Source organism: Bufo bufo, chromosome 2, assembly GCF_905171765.1.
Source record: "Bufo bufo chromosome 2, aBufBuf1.1, whole genome shotgun sequence".
NCBI classification, from domain to species: domain Eukaryota; kingdom Metazoa; phylum Chordata; class Amphibia; order Anura; family Bufonidae; genus Bufo; species Bufo bufo.
Window position 1 is genome coordinate 566,802,484 of NC_053390.1, and position 21,933 is coordinate 566,824,416.

The 21,933-nt window shown below is 40.4% G+C and overlaps 1 protein-coding gene across 5 annotated transcripts in view; it reads left to right on the forward strand.

Moving 5' to 3' along the window:
• The window catches only part of BMPR1B (bone morphogenetic protein receptor type 1B), a 455,592-nt gene that overhangs the window by 257,589 nt on the left and 176,070 nt on the right, over nucleotides 1-21,933 (forward strand). The window contains exon 4 of one of the 5 annotated variants that reach the window (XM_040418173.1): nucleotides 2,564-2,623. The exons of 3 other annotated variants lie outside the window; for them this stretch is intronic. The gene's annotated coding sequence lies outside the window, so the exon portion shown is untranslated. Of the gene's footprint in view, nucleotides 1-2,412; nucleotides 2,624-21,933 lie in introns of those variants that run through there. One more of the 5 variants, XM_040418172.1, reaches the window with a different exon arrangement.

Here is a 21,933-nt window from a genome sequence, read left to right on the forward strand (position 1 = left end):
TATTTATCTATCTCATATCTATCTATCTATCTCATATCTATCTATCTATCTATCTCATATCTATCTATTTATCTATCTATCTCATATCTATCTATCTATCTCATATCTATCTATTTATCTATCTATCTCATATCTATCTATCTATCTCATATCTATCTATCTATCTATCTCATATCTATCTATCTCATATCAATTATCTATCTATCTATCTATCTATCTATTTATCTATCTCATATCTATCTATTATTTATCTATCAAATCAAATCAGCTTTATTGGCAGGACTAAATACATTTTTTGCATTGCCAAACCAAGTGGGAAATAATTGGGTAGGGTTGGGGGATGGGGACATATACAGGGTGGGGGTATAGGAGTCCATGGTATATCAGGCTCCTCTCAGTCTATGGCAGGCAGTAATATATTGTGCTGCTGTGGCCGCTGTGTTCTCCTCTTCCCCCAGCAGTATGGAGAGTCTCTCTTCCTCCTCCATGGAGGTGAAGTCTGGGCAGAGATCAGACAGTCTCCTATCTATTATCTGTCTATCTATCCATCCATCTATCTATCTCATATCTATCTATCTCATATCTATCTATCTATCTATCTATCTCATATCTATCTATATGTCTGTCTGTCTGTCTGTCTATCTATCTCATATCAATTATCTATCTATTATCTATCATCTATCCATCTATCTATCTCATATCTATCTATTATTTATCTATCAAATCAGCTTTATTGGCAGGACTAAATACATTTTTGCATTGCCAAAGCAAGTGGGAAATAATTGGGTGGGGATGGGGACATATACAGGGTGGGGGTATAGGAGTCCATGGTATATCAGGCTCCTCTCAGTCTATGGCAGGCAGTAATATATTGTGCTGCTGTGGCCGCTGTGTTCTCCTCTTCCCCTTAGCAGTATGGAGAGTCTCTCTTCCTCCTTTATGGAGGTGAAGTCTGGGCAGAGATCAGACAGTCTCTTATCTATTATCTGTCTATCTATCTATCTATCTCATATCTATCTATCTATCTATCATCTGTCTATCTTATATATCTACCTATCTATCTGACAGAGATCAGACAGTCTCCTATCTATTATCTGTCTATCTATCTATCTATCTATCTATCTTGAAAAGTGACAGGCATTATTTTTGTAAATAGGAGTGCTTGTAATGGGCATAAGTGCTCCGCTGCTCTGGGCCCAGTGGTTGAGGGTGCTTTCTCCAGAGCAAAAAAATTATGTTTTTTTTTTTGTGAATAAGAAGTTGGGGTGTTTCTTATCCATACGTTTAATTATTGCTACTCATGCCTCTTTTTCAGTTACCTGTAATTAGGTGGTTGGGCCAATCTCATCTTGCTATGGGGCTTTACGAATTCTGGTTATGCTTCCGGTAGCTATAGTATGACTATCTTCATGATTCATGTATTTCCTGAACGGAGCCAAACTGATGCATTCTGAATAGATCCGCATCCATTCAGAATGCATTGGGGCTAAACTGATCCGTTTGGGGCCGCTTGTGAGAGCCTTGAAACGGATCTCACAGGCGGACCCAGAAACGGCATTGTGAAAGTAGCCTTAGAAAAATTGCTCTAAAGTGGCCCATTTTGAGCCTTAGTAACGCTCCTCTGTCTTCTGTTTACATCGCATTGTAGACTGGCTCAACACTGTGTTATGTAAACAGAAGACAGAGGAGCGTTGCTAAGGCTCAACATGGGCACCTTTAGAGCTATTTTTCTAATAGAAATGTTTGATTTCAGTAATTAAAGTATATTACAAAAATGGTCAGCGTCCCTGCCCCTACACATTACAGAAATAAAAATAGAATGGCAGTTACACTTTAAGTATTTTGGCAGAATGAAAAGCCATGCCACTCCTCTTCCTACCTGTTAAAGGAACGCAGCCAATGCCAGTTGCCTTTTTGTACCAGCGGTATATACAGTGTATAGAACGTATGCTGGAAACTACAAGTCTTTTCTTCAATTTTATTGCAAATTGAAATCTGGAACAGTACATCTAGTGGGCAAGCTGCCCAGCCACCCTAAACCCTCCTGCATCTCTGTATGGGTACCAAAAGCATAGCAGGAGAGATCAAATGCTGCCACCCTCCAAAAACAGCGCTGTTTTAGCAGCGTGGGAGGCAGTGCAGTCATATTTAATTAGGGGCTGACATATGGAACGCTATGCATGTTAGATCTGCACCGAGAAATAGTTCAAGTGTTTCCTTCAAAAGGTGAGCACGTATGTTTTATTTCTTCGCCTGATTTGGGCCCCTGGAAAGGCGTACAGCATCTGTAAAGCTGGCAATGAAATGGTATTTCCAGGCAGGCACTCCGTTGGAGGGTAGTGAGCCAATCCACTGCTTTGTCTGAGCAGCTGAGAACTTCATCTGAGTATTACCATGGTGTACGGTAACACAGACCTGTTCCATGAGCAAGTAAAGTACTGAGCAAGTGTCAGGGTCAATATTTATAGACCGCAGCGCTGCAGCTCCGGAGGCTCCCACTGTACAGAACAGCAAGCGGCTCCAGGGGCTCTGATTTTGCCTTTTTTTTTTCTTTTAATTTCAGCCGTCCTTCCTCCATTCACAGCCCTCTGGAAGCGATGAAAAGTGGACAGTGAGGTCTACGGTAAGTACGATCCTGTTATATCCGTGTACTTGTGGAAAACAAGCAGGTGTCACTTCCAGGACAAATGTTCCTCTAGTTACACACCTCGCTTCCCCCGTTTCAGCTCGCTTTTATGGATTTTAGGCGCTTCACTTAACCCCTTAGATACCGCGACTGCATGCCGCACACAGATCTGACATGAATTGCCTTGATGTAAAGCACTTTACGCCAGCTGTCCATTCCCTCCCTGTCCTGTAGGATGTTACTTTTCATCAATAGTGAAGGAATATATGTAGCCAGACGTCACTCCAGTCTGTAATAATCAGATGCGGATTTCATCTACTTTTAGCTTATATTGGTGGTGTTTGGCCATTTCCTACTCTTTCTCCTACTGTAATTTCTGTTGTTAGGAGAATACTAATAGTATGTGGTCGTTACTTCTATTCTGATTGTAATTGGAGCATTAGTAGTATGTAGTAACCAATGCATGTTTCTCCCCGATATTCCTATTTACAGTTAGTAATATTTTCTTATATAAATGATATCATATTCCAGTCATTTTTCCAAACGGCGTTAACTTTGCACGTTGGAGACGCTGTGTGATGATTGGTAAAGCATACTAATATGTGTTCACACAGTGGTCTAATGTAACCCATATACAATAGTCAAATGTTAATGTTAGCTGTGAGGTCAGCAGCCTCTAGCACTCCAGCTGTAGTGAAACTACAACTCCCAGTGTGCAAACGTGCTTCTCTGTTCTTGGGAACTCCTTTAGGATGCTGGGAGTTGTAGTTTCACAACAGCTGGCATGTTGAAGGTTAGCAATCTGTCTATCTATCATCTATCTATCTCATATCTATCTATCTATCTATTATCTATCTATCTATCTATTATCTATCTATCTATCTATTATCTATCTATCTATCTATTATCTATCTATCTATCTCATATCTATCTATCTATCTATCTATCTATCTATCTATCTATCTATCTCATATCTATCTATTATCTATCTATCTATTATCTATATATTATCCATCTATTATCCATCTATCTGTCTGTGTATCATCTATCTATCAATCTATCTATTAAATCTATCTATCATTATCTATCTATCATCTATCTATCTATTATCTATCTCATGTCTATCTATCTATCTATCTCATGTCTATCTATCTATCTCATGTCTATCTATCTATCTCATGTCTATCTATCTATCTATCAATCTCATATCTATCTATCTATCAATCTCATATCTATCTAGCTATGTATCTATCATTATCTATTTATCTATCTATTTATCTATATATCTGTCTGTCTGTCTATCTATCTTGTTATCATCTGTCTATTATATATCTAGCTATCTTTATATTATTTATATATTATTCTGTCATCTATCTATTATCTATCTATCTGTCTTTCTATCATCTGCTTATTATCTATCTATCTATCTATCTGTCTTTCTATCATCTGCTTATTATCTATCTATCTTGTTATCATTTGCCTATTATCTATCTAGCTGCCTTACTATTATTTATCTATTAATCTATCATCTGTCTATTATCTATCTCTCTACTTCTATCTGTCTATCTACCTTTTATATATCTATTTTATTGCTCTACCTACCTATTATCTGTCTATGAACACCGCTTTGAATGAGCTTCCAGGTGAGTAGAAACGACTGTTAGGATAAACGTGTCTCTAATGAGCATCTCCATACTGATGTGAGTGTGGAGTGGGCACATCAGGCCCAGCTTCTTGCATGCCTTTTAATAATGATGGCAGCTCTACTAAAGTATCACAAGCCCTAGAGAAAGTCCTCAACAAATGCTTTTTTTCAGAATATTTTTCTTTCCATTACATAAAATAAATTTGAACGGATTCCAATGGGCATTAATGTTTCAGACATCATTAGTCCCTGTGTTTGTGTACTCCCACCCATGCTGTAATATAAGCTTCAGGTTAACAGTAACACAAGAGGCCTATACATTGAACATGACCTGTATGCATACTAAAGCTCGCTAAGATGAATGGTCTGCAAAAGCACAGCATTTAGTAGTATTTATTTTTACCTGGGCCAGTACAAATGTAATGTCTTGTAACTTGTAGGGACATAATCACATTACCTTTATACTGTGAGGCAGGTAGACCCTTAATCTCTGCTATTGCATTGATATAACATTTAATATCATCCAGTTCTTGAATGTGACCACAAAACTGCAAATCTTGAATAGAATCTGTCACCACAAAATGCAACCAGAAAGCAGCATGTTATAGACCAAGAGGAGCTGAGCAGATTAATATATAGTTTGTGGCAAAAGATTCATTAAAATTTGTAATTTAAATATTTATAGCTCTGCTGTTTCTGATTTCATCGTACAAGGGGGACATTATCAGTGACTGGCAGGTATCTCTGTATACCAACTTACACAGAGGATGCTATCAATCACTGATAATACCTAACCCATGTACAGCTATCAGTGACTGACAGCTATCTATGTATACACACTTACACAGAGAAAGCTATCAATCACTAATAAAACTACCCTCATGTACAACTACCAGTGACTGACAGCTATCTAGCTCTGTTATTTCTGATTTAATTGTACAAGGGGGACATTATCAGTGACTGGCAGGTATGTCTGTATACACACTTACACAGATAATGCTATCAGTCAGTGATAACACCTTCCCATTGTACAGTTATCAGTGACTAACAGCTATTTCTGTATACACACTTACACAGAGAATACTCTCAATCACTGATAACTCTTCCCCTGTGTACATCTATCAGTGACTGACAGCTATCTATGTATACATACTTACACAGAGAATGTTATCAATCACTGATAACACCTTCCCATGTACAGCTATCAGTAACTGACAGCTATCTCTGTATACACACTTACACAGATAATGCTATTAATCACTGATATCACCTCCACCATGAATATCTATCAGTGATTGACAGCTATCTATGTATACACACTTACACAGAGTATGCTGTCAGTCACTCATAACACCTCCCCGTGTACATCTATCAGTGACTGACAGCTATCTATGTATAAACACTTACACAGAGAGTGCTATCAGTCACTGATAACACCTCCCCGTGTACATCTATCAGTGACTCACAGCTATCTATGTATACATACTTACACAGAGAGTACTATCAGTCACTGAAAACACCTCCCCTGTGTACATCTATCAGTGACTGACGGCTATCTCTGTATATACACTTACACAGTGAATGCTATCAATCATTGATAACACCTCCCTATGTACAGCTATCGGTGACTGACAGTTATCTATGTATACAAACTTACACAGAGAGTACTATCAGTCACTGAAAACACCTCCCCGTGTACATCTATCAGTGATTGACGGCTATCTCTGTATATACACTTACACAGTGAATGCTATCAATTATTGATAACACCTCCCTATGTACAGATATCAGTGACTGACAGCTATCTCTGTATACACACTTACACAGAGAATGCTATTTATCACTGATAACACCTCCCCTGTGTACAATTATCAGTGACTGACAGCTATCTATGTATACACACTTACACAGATAATGCTCTCAATCACTGATAACACTTCCCCTATGTACAACTTCTGTCAGAAAAAAACTGAGATATGGATCTGTAGATTACAAGTTTTACAGATTTTTTCCAAACAAACTACGCATCAATCTGCTGAGCTTTTCCTGCTCTATAACATGCTGCCTGCAGATTACATTGCATTTTGTGGTGATGGGTCACCTTTAAACAGGACAATGTACTGACAATTGCGATGTATGATAGTAGTATGATATGAGTTGTTTAGTGCCATTCACTGGTTCTGGATATTTGTTGCAATGTACTGTGCCACTAATTTTAGTAGTTGCAGTGTACTGGAGAATTGAATTGGGGATTCTTACTATAGGAAATATCTTACAATGTAACTAAAATAGATCATGGGACAGGTATCTCAGGAGAAGCTTTTGTGATTGTCCAGAAGATTGTATGCCTCATGCTAGCCCCTAATAGGCATAGTGGCATAGCTTGTGGGGGAAGGTGGGGGCATGTTTCCTGGTGCTCTAGGAGGGGGGACGGACTTGGTCTGGGCATTTATTTACAGGGCTAAGGTGGAATTCTTACTGAATAAAAGCCTTTTGTAAGGTTCTACCAACAGCATTGCATTCTGCTATCTTGTATTTCCCTGCCGTTTTTGCTTGTGCTGCCTGATACACTGGAAAAATAGCCTTTTAGTACAATAGTATTCTCAGTTATAGTTGAACTGTTTCCAAACGCACAATATATATTGGTAAATTTGTAGATTATTTTCTTTTAAATTGGCTAGTTTCACTGATGGGGTCCTGATATCTGTCATATGCTCTGTATGGCATGAATCACACTCATTTGGCTAAGGGCATGTTCACAAGGGAGCAGTAACTGCAGTGCAATGCAAGGGAATGAATTTTTCTAAACTATATTTACTGATTTTGGAAAAATCTGTGCATATTTTAAGGATTGCTTCGAGTCTATTCTGCCACAAAAAACTGGCAGTTTGCACTGTGGATTTTTCCCTGACAGTACAAAGGGTGAACCGTGCATCAAATTAATTTAAAACATGCTCTTATATGTTTTTCTCACCTCATGATAATACATTGATTTGGATAAGCCTTCAATGTATGATCAATGAGGGTCCATCCCTACCGATCAGCAAAGTGGATGGGCAGCACCACTTTACCTTCATTGCAGGACCTGCAACAAGGTCCTTACAGGTTACGCTGTGCTCAGTAGTCATGTGAATTCTATGGGGCCCGGGGTGAGAGCGGCGCAGAACTTCTTCTCCTCCTGACCGACATGGCATTTTCCTGCAGCTTCCACTAGGGGGAGCTCAGTGGAAAGATATTTTATAGCTGCCATTGAGTTCAGTGGTGGCTGCAGGCTTCCAGTGTCTTATTGTAGGAAGAGAGGCAAGAGATTAGCACCTCTATGAGGGAGATTGCACAATGTCTTAATGCAAGTTGTCTGGTGTAAATAAATTGTGAAATATGGAGTTCAGAATGACCACCATATTTATGAAGCACCTGTAGCACTTTTCTTCCTTTTTATGAAAAAAATCAGGTTTTATGTTTTTACTTTGATGTCCCCTGATATTTGTGTACGCCCCTGACAGTACCTGTTACTGCAGTCACATTCATATGGGCATACCTGTGCCAACTACTGCAGTGGGAAGCCACCATGGAGTTTATACCAAAGTGTGTGTTTTTTTATATACACTGTCCTATGTACAAATCAATAATATAAATTTTAATTAGGTACTTGATGACAAGCGCCTGTCGATAATTCATATCATGAACTGGAGAAACAGGTTCATCAAACTCTGGCCTGGAGGCCAGAAGAAGCGCATACATGCGCGAAACGGCTGTTGCCGATTTTTTACATTTGCATTCTATGTTGTCTGTCCCACTGACCCAGTTTTTAACAATGGAAGAATAAAGAAAGTTTTTGCACATCTCTTGTGCACTGGATTCTTGAAGATATTGCCTGTCAATGCAGAGCACCACCGGATGATTTATTATATATGCTTTGGTTTGCATTTGTGACGCTAGCAGTATAAGACTGTCATGACATTCGCGTAGTGTCACTCAAGCTTTTTCTACTGTCGGATTTTAGAAATAAGGTCATTTATGTTTTGTAAAGAAAAAAAAAAAAACATGCTAAAATATATGGCATACTATAAATGTCCCACCAAAAAATATAGAGATATAGATGTGCCAGTGGATAAATTTAAACCTTAAAATGGTTCTCCATGAATTATTTAATATGGCCTCCGATAACCTGTCTTAGAATGTGAGGAAGACTGGGTGCCACCACTTGCAGAGCTGCTGGGGAGGAGAGGATGGGGCCACACCACACTGTTCTACAATAGATTGTAGTGACATGATCCTGTCTATGATATGCCATCATGGCTGAGCAGCCTGATAGGAAAACTTACCAATATGTAGTACATGCAAGTGTCAGAGCATAGTGTGTAGTGAGGTCCTGTCCCCTCACCACTCTAGGCATCTCTGCAAGTGGAGGAACCAGTCTAGGTCAAGTTCTGGGACAGGTTGCTGACGGTCATTTTAAATCAGTCCTGGTAAACCCCTTTAAGGCCTGTTTCACACGGGCGTTGCGGGAAAATGTGCGGGTGCGTTGCGGGAACACCCACGATTTTTCCGCGCGAGTGCAAAACATTGTAATGAGTTTTGCACTCGCGTGAGAAAAATCACGCATGTTTGGTACCCAAACCCGAACTTCTTCACAGAAGTTCGGGCTTGGGTTAGGTGTTGTGTAGATGTTATTATTTTCCCTTATAACATGGTTATAAGGGATAATAGCATTCTGAATACAGAATGCTTAGTAGGTGATCAATTGAGGGTTAAAAAAAATAAACTCACCTTCTCCTCTTGTTTGCGTAGTTCCCGGTCTCTTCTTTACTTCTTTAATGATGAGCTGTGGGCTAAAGGACCTTTGGTGACGTCAGATCACATGCTCCAATCACATGGTCCATCACCGTGGTGATGGACCATGTGATTGGAGCATGTGATCTGACGTCACCACAGGTCCTAGCCGGTAGTTCATCATTAAAGAAGTAAAGAAGAGACCGGGAACTATGCGAACAAGAGGAGGTGAGTTAATTTTTTAATTTTTTTTTAACCCTCAATTGATCACCTACTAAGCATTCTGTATTCTGCACTTGCTTGCGGATGCTTGCGATTTTCACGCAACCCCATTCACTTCTATGGGGCCTGCGTTGCGTGAAAAATGCAGAATATAGAGCATGCTGCGATTTTCACGCAACGCACAAGTGATGCGTGAAAATCACCACTCATGTGAACAGCCCCATAGAAATGAATGGGTCGGTATTCAGTGCGGGTGCAATGCGTTGACCTCACGCATCGCTTTCGTGCGGAATACTCGCCCGTGTGAAAGGGGCCTAACAGTTAACAGTAACATATTGCAAACATTTTTATGCCTTCAAGAGCTTCAATAATGTTATTCATTTATTGGTTTAAAAGGAAGCTTCAAACTTATCAACATTAATACAAATAACAATGAATGGTTAACCCATCACAGCAGACATGCGGGATCAATGTTTTGCAAGTGGAGATAACACAGATCGCAGACATTTAACCTCAGTAATCATGGCATCTTAGATGACTTTCCGTGGGAATGCTGCACTCCCAGGGTCCAAATGGCTTCGCTGTGCTGAGATCGAGGAAGCCATTCCATGGCAGTGATAGGCTGCAATCTGTACAAGGCTACCAGGTCTGTCACAGGTATATTCCAATGTTGGTCTGCAGGTGGCAGCACTGCATTAGAATATACTGAATTTCCCCATTCCCGCAATTGCGGACAAGAATAGGACATGTTCTATTTTTTTCCGGAGCTGCGGACCGGAAGATCAGGCCGCGCTCCGGAAATGCGGATGCGAAGAGCACATAGTGTGCTCTCCGCATCCATTCCTGCCCCATTGAGAATGAATGCAGAACGGATGCGGACCCATTCCACGGACGTGTGAATGGACCCTTAATGTGGCCTCTTTCTTCATTTTTCATCAAGCTCTGAAGGTTCAGTGCTTATAACAAGTGAGGGAACAATGTTATTAATTATTTGGCACCTCCTCATCCAACTCAAAACTGAAACCTCAATTTGAAATTAACAGACTCATTGTATTAGGCTCTTGGCCTGGAAAACTACTTGACACTGACATTTTTCAGGAATTATGGTCCATTCTTTAACAGCATACAGGCAAGAGACAGAAAAAAATAAAGTATTGCTTAAAGTTTCCTTGGTTAAAAGAGACATTTCTGTAGTGTGTGCCATAAATCCAGAGCACTTTCTCTGTCCTCATCACTGATAATTTATCAGCACTTTCAGTAATAGTTGTGTCTAGTGATGTCGAAACACTGTTCTGTGTGCAGTGTCAAAGTCTTCCTAGCAAATTGAGTCTGACAATCTAAATAAACTACATTGACCCTGGACATAGAGTTCTGATGAGTTCTCTCAAGGTTTGGAACATTTTATTTGTAAATGAATCAAATTAAGAGCTATCTGAACCTTGCAGCTTCTTAGCTATTGTGATAAACTGAAGACTACAGACCTGAAAACTTGCATGCCACTACAATCTGCTATTCGATAAAATAAGCAATAAATGTCAATAGAAAGGATGATACATTAATATGTTTTTTATTTTATTTACTGACTAAGAGGGATTATGTTTTACTTGTTAGAGGGGTTCCTTGACAATAAGATGACCACAAGGTGTCTCACCCTGGTGTCCCACAGCAATCAGCTAAAAGATCATTTTCCGGCAGCACCACAACACGGGTCATCAATATGAGATCAGCTGGGGTCTGACTACCAGCACTCCCACCGATCATCTGTGTGAAGAGGCCACGGCACTCAGTGAGAGCTTAGGCCTCTTCCTAGGCCATGTGATTAAAATGAACGGAGGTAAACTGCAATACCAAGCACAGCCGCTATCCAGTGGACGTTGCTATGCTTGGTAAGTTGTGAGGAGGCCGTGGTGCTCATCAGAGCTCCGGTAAGTGCCATGGCTTCTTCACACAGCTGATCATCAGGAGTGTTGGGAGTTGGACCCCAGCTGATCTCATATTGATGAGCTATCCTGATGAAAAGCCATCAGTATGAAAATACTGAACCCCTTTAAACTCAAATCAATGTATGTGTAATACTGGACAGGACATTCAAAGCCAGAGGCGCTCTTTGTAACCAATCTCTACCCTGGTTTTGTAAACTAGATTACCTCTCTAAATGTAATTTTAAGTTTCTTAACCTATTTAAATCAATTGTCTGTATTTTAGTATTTTCATGATTAGTCTAAAAGCTTATGATAGAATTAGCAGTATGAATTATGTCCACATTCATTTTTTGATAGACACATTTTTGGTTTGACAATTGTCTTGTTATTTGTGTGCAGATTTACCTATGAGAAGAGAAGTAATTTGAGCTACGTTGGTTACTTTCCAAGTAAATTAAATTACTTGACAAAGTATGTGCGCCATGTACCCTTTTTTCCCCAATTTTCATCTACTTCCCTGCAAAGCAGGATAGATCTAAATGGAGCATTGGTAACTTGGAACATATTATATCCAAGAAACACAGTGGAGAAGCAAGCTGAAATAGCTTGGATGTATGCACATAGATTGTTTTCTCTGAAACTTCAGCTCCATTTAAATGTTATTTCAGCAACAATAATCATAAAATTTTTAAGAGCATGGGTGGGTTTCTTTTTATGGAAGGTTCCAGTCCGTGTAAGGTTTCAGGCTGAAGCCAAAGTTTATTCTTGTTATATTTGTAACAGATTGAACCTGAGAACAGAGGCTACTTGTCCTACTAAAACTCCTGCTCGGCAGAACAGACGGGCTCATTAACAGGTCAGCTAATCAGGTCGTAGTTTATGGAAATTGCATGCTAAATACGCCAGTTTTGGCTCAGTTTAATATTGAGCTGAACATGAAATTACAGATGTGCCTGGAGCAGTGTTTATGTTATCTGAGTGTAAATTTCCTCTCAATAAAAATAGCGGTGGGTTACCTTGACTAATGAGGGAGCTATAGATTTACTCCATACATAGTGTTAAGACTGGTGTATGTGCCTTTATCACACACTCTTTGACATGGGAGCATTGAATTAAATCATAATAATGGCTTTTTCCATGGTTTTATTTTAGGAGGTATCTGGGTAGACATTAATGTTTGATCAGAATGGTTGGAACATTGTAGTATTCTCAGAGAAGAAAAATACTGACTTGCCTCCCAAGAAGTTTGACAAGAGCAATAATAATGCTGGCCTTACTTTTTAGATACAATTTATCCAAACTCAGGGAAGGCGCAAAATTATCACTCAATGACAGGTCTTATGTTGGGTTTCAACATTCTCAGTACCATGTCCCTCCAGAAGATAAGCCTCTGCCAGAGGTGCGCAGTGTTTGTCCAACAGCTATCTAATATAAAAGGCCAGCTTATATCTCTCCATGTAGACTCTCATTAATAGGGTATGAACACAAAGAAATAATATTAGGCACCCAATAACGATGATGAGCATATGACCCGCCTAAGACCTTGAGTCGTGCTGTTATTGAGTGGAAGAGTGTAGCCACTATGACTGTGCTCTGGTGGACAGCAAATGGAGAAGACATCCTTTCAGCTATCACATGTGCCAGCAAAATGTGCCATTTATGCACTAAAACATACTTTAAGGAAAAAGTACATGTGGCAAATATACGTGCAATTCGGCACATTTTTAATAGATCCCCCTCAAATATTGACCCCAAACTCCTGGCCACACACTTTAGAAAATAGTGTGTCTTGATAAATTAGGTCAATAGTAGCCAGAGGTAGTAAACTGAGCCCACATTAGAGCCACATAGTAATTACCGTACTCAATGGCACTACTCTGTCCACTTACGGTAATTAAAGCTGTGGTACCCCATAACTTTAAAGGGGTATTCCAAGTTTATTTATTACATTCATTTGTTCATAGGATGGTAAACAATTTTCTAGTATACATGTATTTAAAATTTTGCTCTCAGACCTTTATTTTACCCATACGATAGCCTCTCTCTAAAGAATGCAGATGAATGGTAGTTCATTGGGATGCAGAATGTATACAGTATATACAGTATTGCTTCCTTCTCCCTTCCTCACTGCTTGGCACTGCCTGGCCCTGTACATCAAAACAGTGAGGGAGGGCCTACTTTGCATATTTAGAAAACCTAACTCGGGAAGAGAGCTTTGAGTCAACAAAAGAAAACCAGTGTTTTAATAATCTATGAGTGTATGCAAACATTTTTATAGGTAGGTCACTTGAGACAGATTCCATTTAAAATTTAACTATTCAGTTTATTTTTTATATATTATAGGCACAATGGTGTTAAACGCTTTTATATTGTTCATTAATAGTGATCTGTTTTTCTTTCCAATATAATTAGGGTGTAAAGAGTCTTCTTAGCAACACTCTAAATAAGCATTGCTATGTAGAGTCCATCTTCAGCATTCTAATGAGCGCTGAAGACTCTTCCCCAGCCCCTACCTCACCACATGTGCCACATCTCTGGACTAAGAGTCACACTGGGAAGATAGAGAGAAGAGCGGGGCTGCAGCATTCTGCACAGACCGTAAGTGTGCCTTATTAGGGTGGGTTCACATCACGTTTTATGTCCCCATTTGAAAACGTATACGTTAAGCGGATGCCTCAGACTGATGACATATAGTGACATCTGTTCACCATAGAGTTCCATTTAAAAAAAAAAAAAAATTATGTTTTTTTTACCATTGTAAAAAAAAAGTATACATTCTTTTTGGCGGACTTCCAGCACTAACTGGAAATGGGGTGGTGACAAAAAGCACATTTGCCCCATAAAGTATAATACAAAAAACGCTTAATAGAGCCAGTGCCTTCTCAAACAGCTGATCGGCTGGGTTCCCAGGTGTCGGACCCCCATGATCGGATACTGATGAGCTATCCAGAGGATAGGTCATCATTATTAAATTCTTAATAAACTCTTTTAAAGGGGTTGTCCAAAAGGGAAAAACGTTTAGTTTTTTAAATGCCTGGTTAATCACTCCAAAGGGGTCATGCTGCTGGATGCATCACTAAACTAGAGCTGTGGTCTTTTCATTCTCAAGATTGGTGGTGGTCCCAGAGGTCATCTCTCATGAGTCTCAATGGCACATCCTACTGATATACCATAACTATAAGATTGGAATAAGTCATTGTCATAAGTCACAAGACATCATACTAGGTAATAGAATCAAAGGTTTATATATCATCTTTTTTTTTCTCCACCCTTTGCTCTGAGGTGTAGGCGAGAGATTTGAGAGGGATGAGATGTATTACATTAAAGGGAATCTGTCAGCAATATTTCACCTACAGTATATAACTAATGCTAAGGTGCTGTTTTTCACTCAAACATGATTTACAAATTACCATATGTATCCTATGGGAGCATTGTGGTCCTGCACTGATAGAGCCAGTGCATACAGTGAGGCCAATGACCATACTATGTACTGTGGTGCCCAGGCTTAGGCAGAGAGTGGAGAGGCGACATACCCGACAGAGGAGGAGGACATTAGTGACGTCACAGGGAGTCAGGAGTGCATAAGGAGTTACTGGGATCTCTGATGAGATGGACTTGGGCTCATTGAATAGATGGGCTTGGAATCTTTGGGAAGGATACCAAAGGTATGTTTTAAACCATGTTCGAGTGCACTACAGTACCTTAGCAGTAGTTATATAAGCGAAATACTGCTGATAGATTCCCTTTAAAGAAGAACTCCTGCAAAAAAATTTATTCTCTGACCTGCTAGAAAGGTACGTGTAATGTAATCTGTAGTGAATGTAATCGTCTTATTAGTGACTGTATTCAGGGCCGTATTTAACGTGGGGCAAAAGGGGCAGCTGCCCCGTGTCCAGTTGCTCCTGGGGGGCCCAAGGCTGCTGCCTCTTGAGCCCCGCTGGCCAGTGGCATAGCGTGGGGGGGCTGGGGGGGCCGTTGCCCCGGGCGCAAAATTCCATGGGGCACTAGCAGGGCCGCACTGCCAATTAGGCAAAGTGAGGCGATGGCCCCAGGCAGCGCAGCCCTGGTGACAAGTGGAGGGCGGCGGCAGGGCACAGGGACAGCGATACAGATAGATGGGCTGCGGCGGGGCAGGGGAAGGAGAGGCATCTCCCATCCCTGTTCCTCTGATAGGCCGCAGGCACTAGGTGCAGGTCATCGTGCTACCTGAGCCGTACAGTGCGGGACACAGGCCAGAAGAGGCCTGCATCGCATCGTTGCCAGCCTGATGGAGGTAAGTATAGGTGTTTATTTTTTTATATGGTACCACTTACTGGCACATGATTGGGGGGCATCTATGGGGGCACTTGTTACTGGCACATGATTGGGGGCATCTATGGGGCACTTGTTACTGGCACATGATTGGGGGGCATCTATTGGGGCACTTTTTATTGGCACACAATTGGGGGACATCTATGGGGGTACTTTTTACTGGTACATGATTGGGGGGCATCTATGGGGGTACTTGTTACTGGCACATGATTGGGGGCATCTATGGGGGTGCTTGTTACTGGCACATGATTGGGAGGCATCTATGGGGCACTTGTTACTGACACATTATTGGGGGGCATCTATGGGGGCACATCTTACTGGCACATTATTGGGAGGCACTGTGGGGGCACTTCTTACTGGCACATTATTGGTGGCACTTTTTACTGGCACATTATTGCGTGGCACTATGGGGGCATCTATGGGGGCACTTCTTACTGGCACATTATTGGGGGCACTATGGGGGCATCTACTGAGGCCACAAAGAAAGGGTATTTTATATAAGGGAAGGGGGGAGAAGAACACTATGGGGGCTTCTACTGAGGCCACAAAAAAGGGGTATTTTATACTGTGGCACATTATGGTGGGTACTATGGGAAAGGTGAGAGAGGAGTACTATGGGCTCATCTATGGGGGGCACTAAGAAGAGGTATTTTATACTTGCAAATTATGGGGGACACTGAGGGCATCTACTGGGGCACTATATATGGGGCATTTTATACTGGAACATTATGGGGGGCACTAGGAAGAAGGGGGAGAGTAGCACTATGGGGGCAGTTACTGGGGCACTATATAGAGATATTTTATGCTGGCACATTATGGGGGCACTAAGGGGACATTACCTCAACTGGGGGCATTAAAAGGGGGTATTTTTTGCACTGGCACATTATAAGGAGAATTACTACTGGGGGGCATTATGATGGGCTTTATTACTACTGTGGGTCTATGGGGAACATGATTACTAGTATGAGCACTATGGGAGCATTATTACTTCTGGGGCACAGTGGGGGCATGTTGGGGGCACTGTAGGAGCACTATTACTACCATGTGTGCTCTAGCAGATAATTATTCCTATTGGTGGGACTTTTGGGAGCACTATTACTGTGGGGGCACCTTGGCACAGTATCAGCTTACCACAATTATTTTGGGGGACGTTATGTTTACACTGTTAGTGTCAGGGGCACTATTTGCTGGGTGCAGTTATTTTAGGGCACTGTGTGCCAATAATTATTGAAGGGCACTATCTGCATGGTACTACTATTATCAGGCAGTTTATCTGTTTCTGCAGCATAGTATTGGGGAGCACAGCGGAACAGTATTGGGGGTGGTAGGATGATTTGTCCAGAAGATGGGAGGATGATGGAGAAGAAATGGCTGAAAAATGGTGGTCTGGTCTGAAGGTCTGAAAGGAGAAGATGAGGAAAGAGAACATCTACATCAAAGAGACGTCACTGGATGTAAGAGGTATGTGGCGCTGTATTACCCTGTATGTAGGGGTGGATGGAGGGGTTAGTAGTACAGTACTATCTGCACATTGTAAAAAAGATTTAAAAAAAAGTAATCTGCAAAATACTATATATTTGTGTCAGAATTTGTGCTTTTTTTTTTATAATAATGATGCAACCATTTTAATTGATACTTTTGTGCTGATTCATTTTATTTTTCTCTATATTAAGGGACATTATAGTCACCAGAACCACAGCAGCTAAGGGCTCTTTCACACTTGTGTTGTTTTGTTCCGGCATAGAGTTCCGTTGTCAGGGCTCTATGCCGGAAGAATCCTGATCAGGATTATCCCCATGCATTCTGAATGGAGAGAAATCCATTCAGGATGCATCAGGATGTCTCAGGATGCATCAGGATGTCTTCAGTTCCGGACCGGAACATTTTTTGGCCAGAGAAAATACCGCAGCATGCTGCGCTTTTTGCTCCGGCCAAAAATCCTGAACACTTGCCGCAAGGCCGGATCCGGAATTAATGCCCATTGAAAGGCATTAATCCGGATCCGGCCTTAAGCTAAACGTCGTTTCGGCGCATTACCGGATCCGACGTTTAGCTTTTTCTGAATGGTTACCATGGCTGCCTGGACGCTAAAGTCCTGCTTGCCATGGTAAAGTGTAGTGGGGAGCGGGGGAGCAGTATACTTACCGTCCGTCTCATGCATCCTGCTGTCCATGGTGCTGAACAGATCTGCGCTAAAGGCAGAGATCTGTTCAGACAAAGTGTAAGTAAAATACAGTACAATATATATTGTACTGTACTGTATTATCCAGACATCAGACCCAGACATCAGACCCAAAAAATGTAAAAAAAAAGTGAAAAAAGTTAAGATAAAAAAAAAAACACATTTATCACTGAATAAAAAAAATAAATACACTACACATATTAGGTATCGCCGCGTCTGTAACGACCTGATCTATAAAACGGTCATGTTACTTTCCCCAAACGGTGAACGCCATAAAAATAAAAACTATGAGAAAATTGAAATTTTGCCCACCTTACTTCCCAAAAAAGGTAATAAAAGTGATCAAAAAAGTCGCATGTACGCCAAAATAGTACCAATCAAACCGTCATCTCATCCCGCAAAAATCATACCCTACCCAAGATAATCGCCCAAAAACTGAAAAAACTATGGCTCTCAGACTATGGAAACACTAAAACATGATTTTTTTTGTTTCAAAAATGAAATCATTGTGTAAAACTTAAATAAATAAAAAAAAAGTATACATATTAGATAGACACGTCCGTATCGACCGGCTATATAAAAATATCACATGACCTAACCCCTCAGGTGACCACCGTAAAAAAAAATTACATAAAAACGGTGTAAAAAAAGCCATTTTTTGTCATCTTACATCACAAAAAGTGTAATAGCAAGCGATCAAAAAGTCATATGCACCCCAAAACAGTGCCAATCAAACCGTCATCTCATCCCAAAAAATGAGTCCCTACTTAAGATAATCGCTCAAAAACTGAAAAAACTATGGCTCTTGGACTATGGAGACACTAAAACATTTTTTTTGTTTTAAAAATGAAATCATTGTGTAAAACCTACATAAATAAAAAAATTGTATACATATTAGGTATCGCCACGTCCGTGACAACCTGCTCTATAAAATTACCACATGATCTAACCTGTCAGATGAATGTTGTAAATAACAAAAAGAGAAAACGTGCTAAAAAATCTATTTCTTGTTACCTTGCCGCACAAAAAAGTGTAATATAGAGCAACCAAAAATCATATGTACCCTAAACTAGTACCAACAAAACTGCCACCCTATCCCGTAGTTTCCAAAATGGGGTCACTTTTTTGGAGTTTCTACTCTAGGGGTGCATCAGGGGGGCTTCAAATGGGACATGGTGTAAATAAACCAGTCCAGCAAAATCTGCCTTCCAAAAACCGTATGGCATTCCTTTCATTCTGCGCCCTGCCGTGTGCCCGTACAGCGGTTTACGACCACATATGGGGTGTTTCTGTAAACTACAGAATCAGGGCCATAAATAATGAGTTTTGTTTGGCTGTTAACCCTTGCTTTGTAACTGAAAAAAATTATTAAAATGGAAAATCTGCCAAAAAAGTGAAATTTTGAAATTGTATCTCTATTTTCCATTAAATCTTGTGCAACACCTAAAGGGTTAACAAAGTTTTGAATACCTTGAGGGGTGTAGTTTCTTAGATGGGGTCACTTTTATGGAGTTTCTACTCTAGGGGTGCATCAGGGGGGCTTCAAATGGGACATGGTGTCAAAAAACCAGTCCAGCAAAATCTGGCTTCCAAAAACCATACGGCACACCTTTCCCTCTACGCCCTACTGTGTGCCCGTACAGTAGTTTACGGCCACATATGGGGTGTTTCTGTAAACGGCAGAGTCAGGGCAATAAAGATACAGTCTTGTTTGGCTGTTAACCCTTGCTTTGTTAGTGGAAAAAATGGGTTAAAATGGAAAATTAGGCAAAAAAATGAAATTCTCAAATTTCATCCCCATTTGCCAATAACTCTTGTGCAACACCTAAAGGGTTAACGAAATTTGTAAAATCAGTTTTGAATACCTTGAGGAGTGTAGCTTATAGAATGGGGTCATTTTTGGGCGGTTTCTATTCTGTAAGCCTCGCAAAGTGACTTCAGACCTGTAGTGGTCCCTAAAAATAGTTTTTTTGTAAATTTCTGAAAAATTTCAAGATTTGCTTCTAAACTTCGAAGCCTTGTAACATCCCCAAAAAATAAAATATCATTCCCAAAATGCTACAAACATGAAGTAGACATATGGGGAATGTAAAGTCATCACAATTTTTGGGGGTATTACTATGTATTACAGAAGTAGAGAAACTGAAACTTTGAAATTTGCTAATTTTTCAAAATTTTTGGTAAATATGGTATTTTTTTATGCAAAAAAATTAACTTTTTTGACCCAATTTTAGCAGTGTCATAAAGTACAATATGTGATGAAAAAACAATCTCAGAACGGCCTGGATAAGTCAAAGCGTTTTAAAGTTATCAGCACTTAAAGTGACACTGGTCAGATTTGCAAAAAATGGCCAAGTCCTTAAGGTGAAATAGGGCTGAGTCCTTAAGGGGTTAAAGGGAACCTGGATATTGTGTATAGAGCTGAGGACATGGACTGCTAGATCGCCGCTAGCACATCCGCAATATCCATTCCCCATATCTCTGTGCTTTTATTGTGTCAAAAAAACAATTTTATATATATGTAAATGAGGCAAGTAAGAAACCCAAGGAGCTGTTACTAACGTTTCCGAAGCCCAGCACCGCCCCGCATCCTCCAAATCTACTCCTTGCTCCCCGGCGCTCTAGCTTTGTGACGTCGGGGAGCAAGGAGGAAATTCGGAGGATGCGGGGCGGTGCTGGGCCCCTTCACAGTGGGCGTGGCTGGGCTCCGAGTCAGAAAACGCTGTATTCCTCTCTGAAGCATGGAGGAGACAGGACTCATCTAAGGTTCATTTACATATATGGCGGAATCATTTATTTTAGGTTTTTCTCTGAACTGATTCAGAATTGATTTTAATATCAATATTAATGTATTAAAAAGTATTTTTCAGAAAAGTGAGTGGATAAATAGGCTTAGAAAGTGATGGCAGGTTTCCTTTAAAGGGAATCTATCTTTAAAGGGTTCTTCTTTAAAAAAAAATTATTGAAAAATATATATTGTGATAATTTATGGACTTAAGGACTAATTTATAAATATATTTTAAAAAAATAGTTATACTAGAATAGTTTCTACGGTGTTTACAACCTGGCCCCTGCTCTCTTCTCATCTACCGTACCCGTTGCTTAGCATCTCTTAAGATACGCAGTCATATTTTCTTGACAGATTATTTTTTTATGGTCATTCCAGACAGTAAGTGATTGCTTAAACACCTCACGATGCTGTACAGTAAATACTTCACTGCCCTCCTGACAGCTCGTTGGTGACCAGCCAGCACAGAGGTAAATGTCTTGCACTCATTTCACCTACTTATTGCTACAATGTAACGTCCACCTCATTTTCTTGTATCAGTATCCAAAAAGTGTTTGTTTTATTAACCACATGATTGATTCGAGACAGAAATCGAAAGGTTTTATAAACATTCAGCCTGGCTTCCAACTCAAGGACAGACTTGAAAAATTCTGCGAAAAAAAGAAAGTCTATCATTTATTGCATCGATTGATCGAGCCGTGCCTTTTTTAGATACTTTTACAGCTGTACAAACAGACCCATTTCAAATACAGGCCAAAATTGGGGCTAACAGTTCAATTTGCCAGTAGCATTTAACACTTTGTCGTGAGCTCAGCTCTCTGGACACATCTGGGTTTCATTTATTTTGTGAGTAAAACAGAAATACTTCCATTCTGAGGGCTTTTACTAAGTGAATTTGAAGGCCAGGTTGTTTTAACCCCTCATTTGAAAAGCCAAGTTTTTCATCTTTGCAGAACAATGTGAACTTCTATTCCTTCGAAGTTTTTTTTTTTTTTTCTAAAATCCATGTTAAATCCTTATTAACAGTATTAGGAAAGGAATCAGCGCCACTCATGTCGATGGGCTTGTCTGGTATTGCAGCTTAGCCCTTTAAGGGTAATCTGACGGCAGTTTTATGCTCCTGTATCTGAGGGCAAGATAAACTGGTGACAGAGACCCTGATGAGAATTCTGGGTCAGTCACTTGAATTGACCCAGTTGTTTTGCTAAAATCAGTGTTAAGCAGCCACAGCATGAACTGAGAACTGGTGTCTGCTCAATACATTGCATGTATTCCTATTTATGAGTTTCTGGCTCTCGCAGCCCCCCTGTCCATCAGCAGCGCAGGGTGGGGTAGCTCTTGAGTATGAGGACTCCTCAGAGTGTGGAGCGCAGACACCCTTCCTCGGCTCACACTGATCTTAACCAAAACAACTGGGTCAATTCAAGTAACTGACCCTGCATTTTCATTAGGGTCTCTGTCACC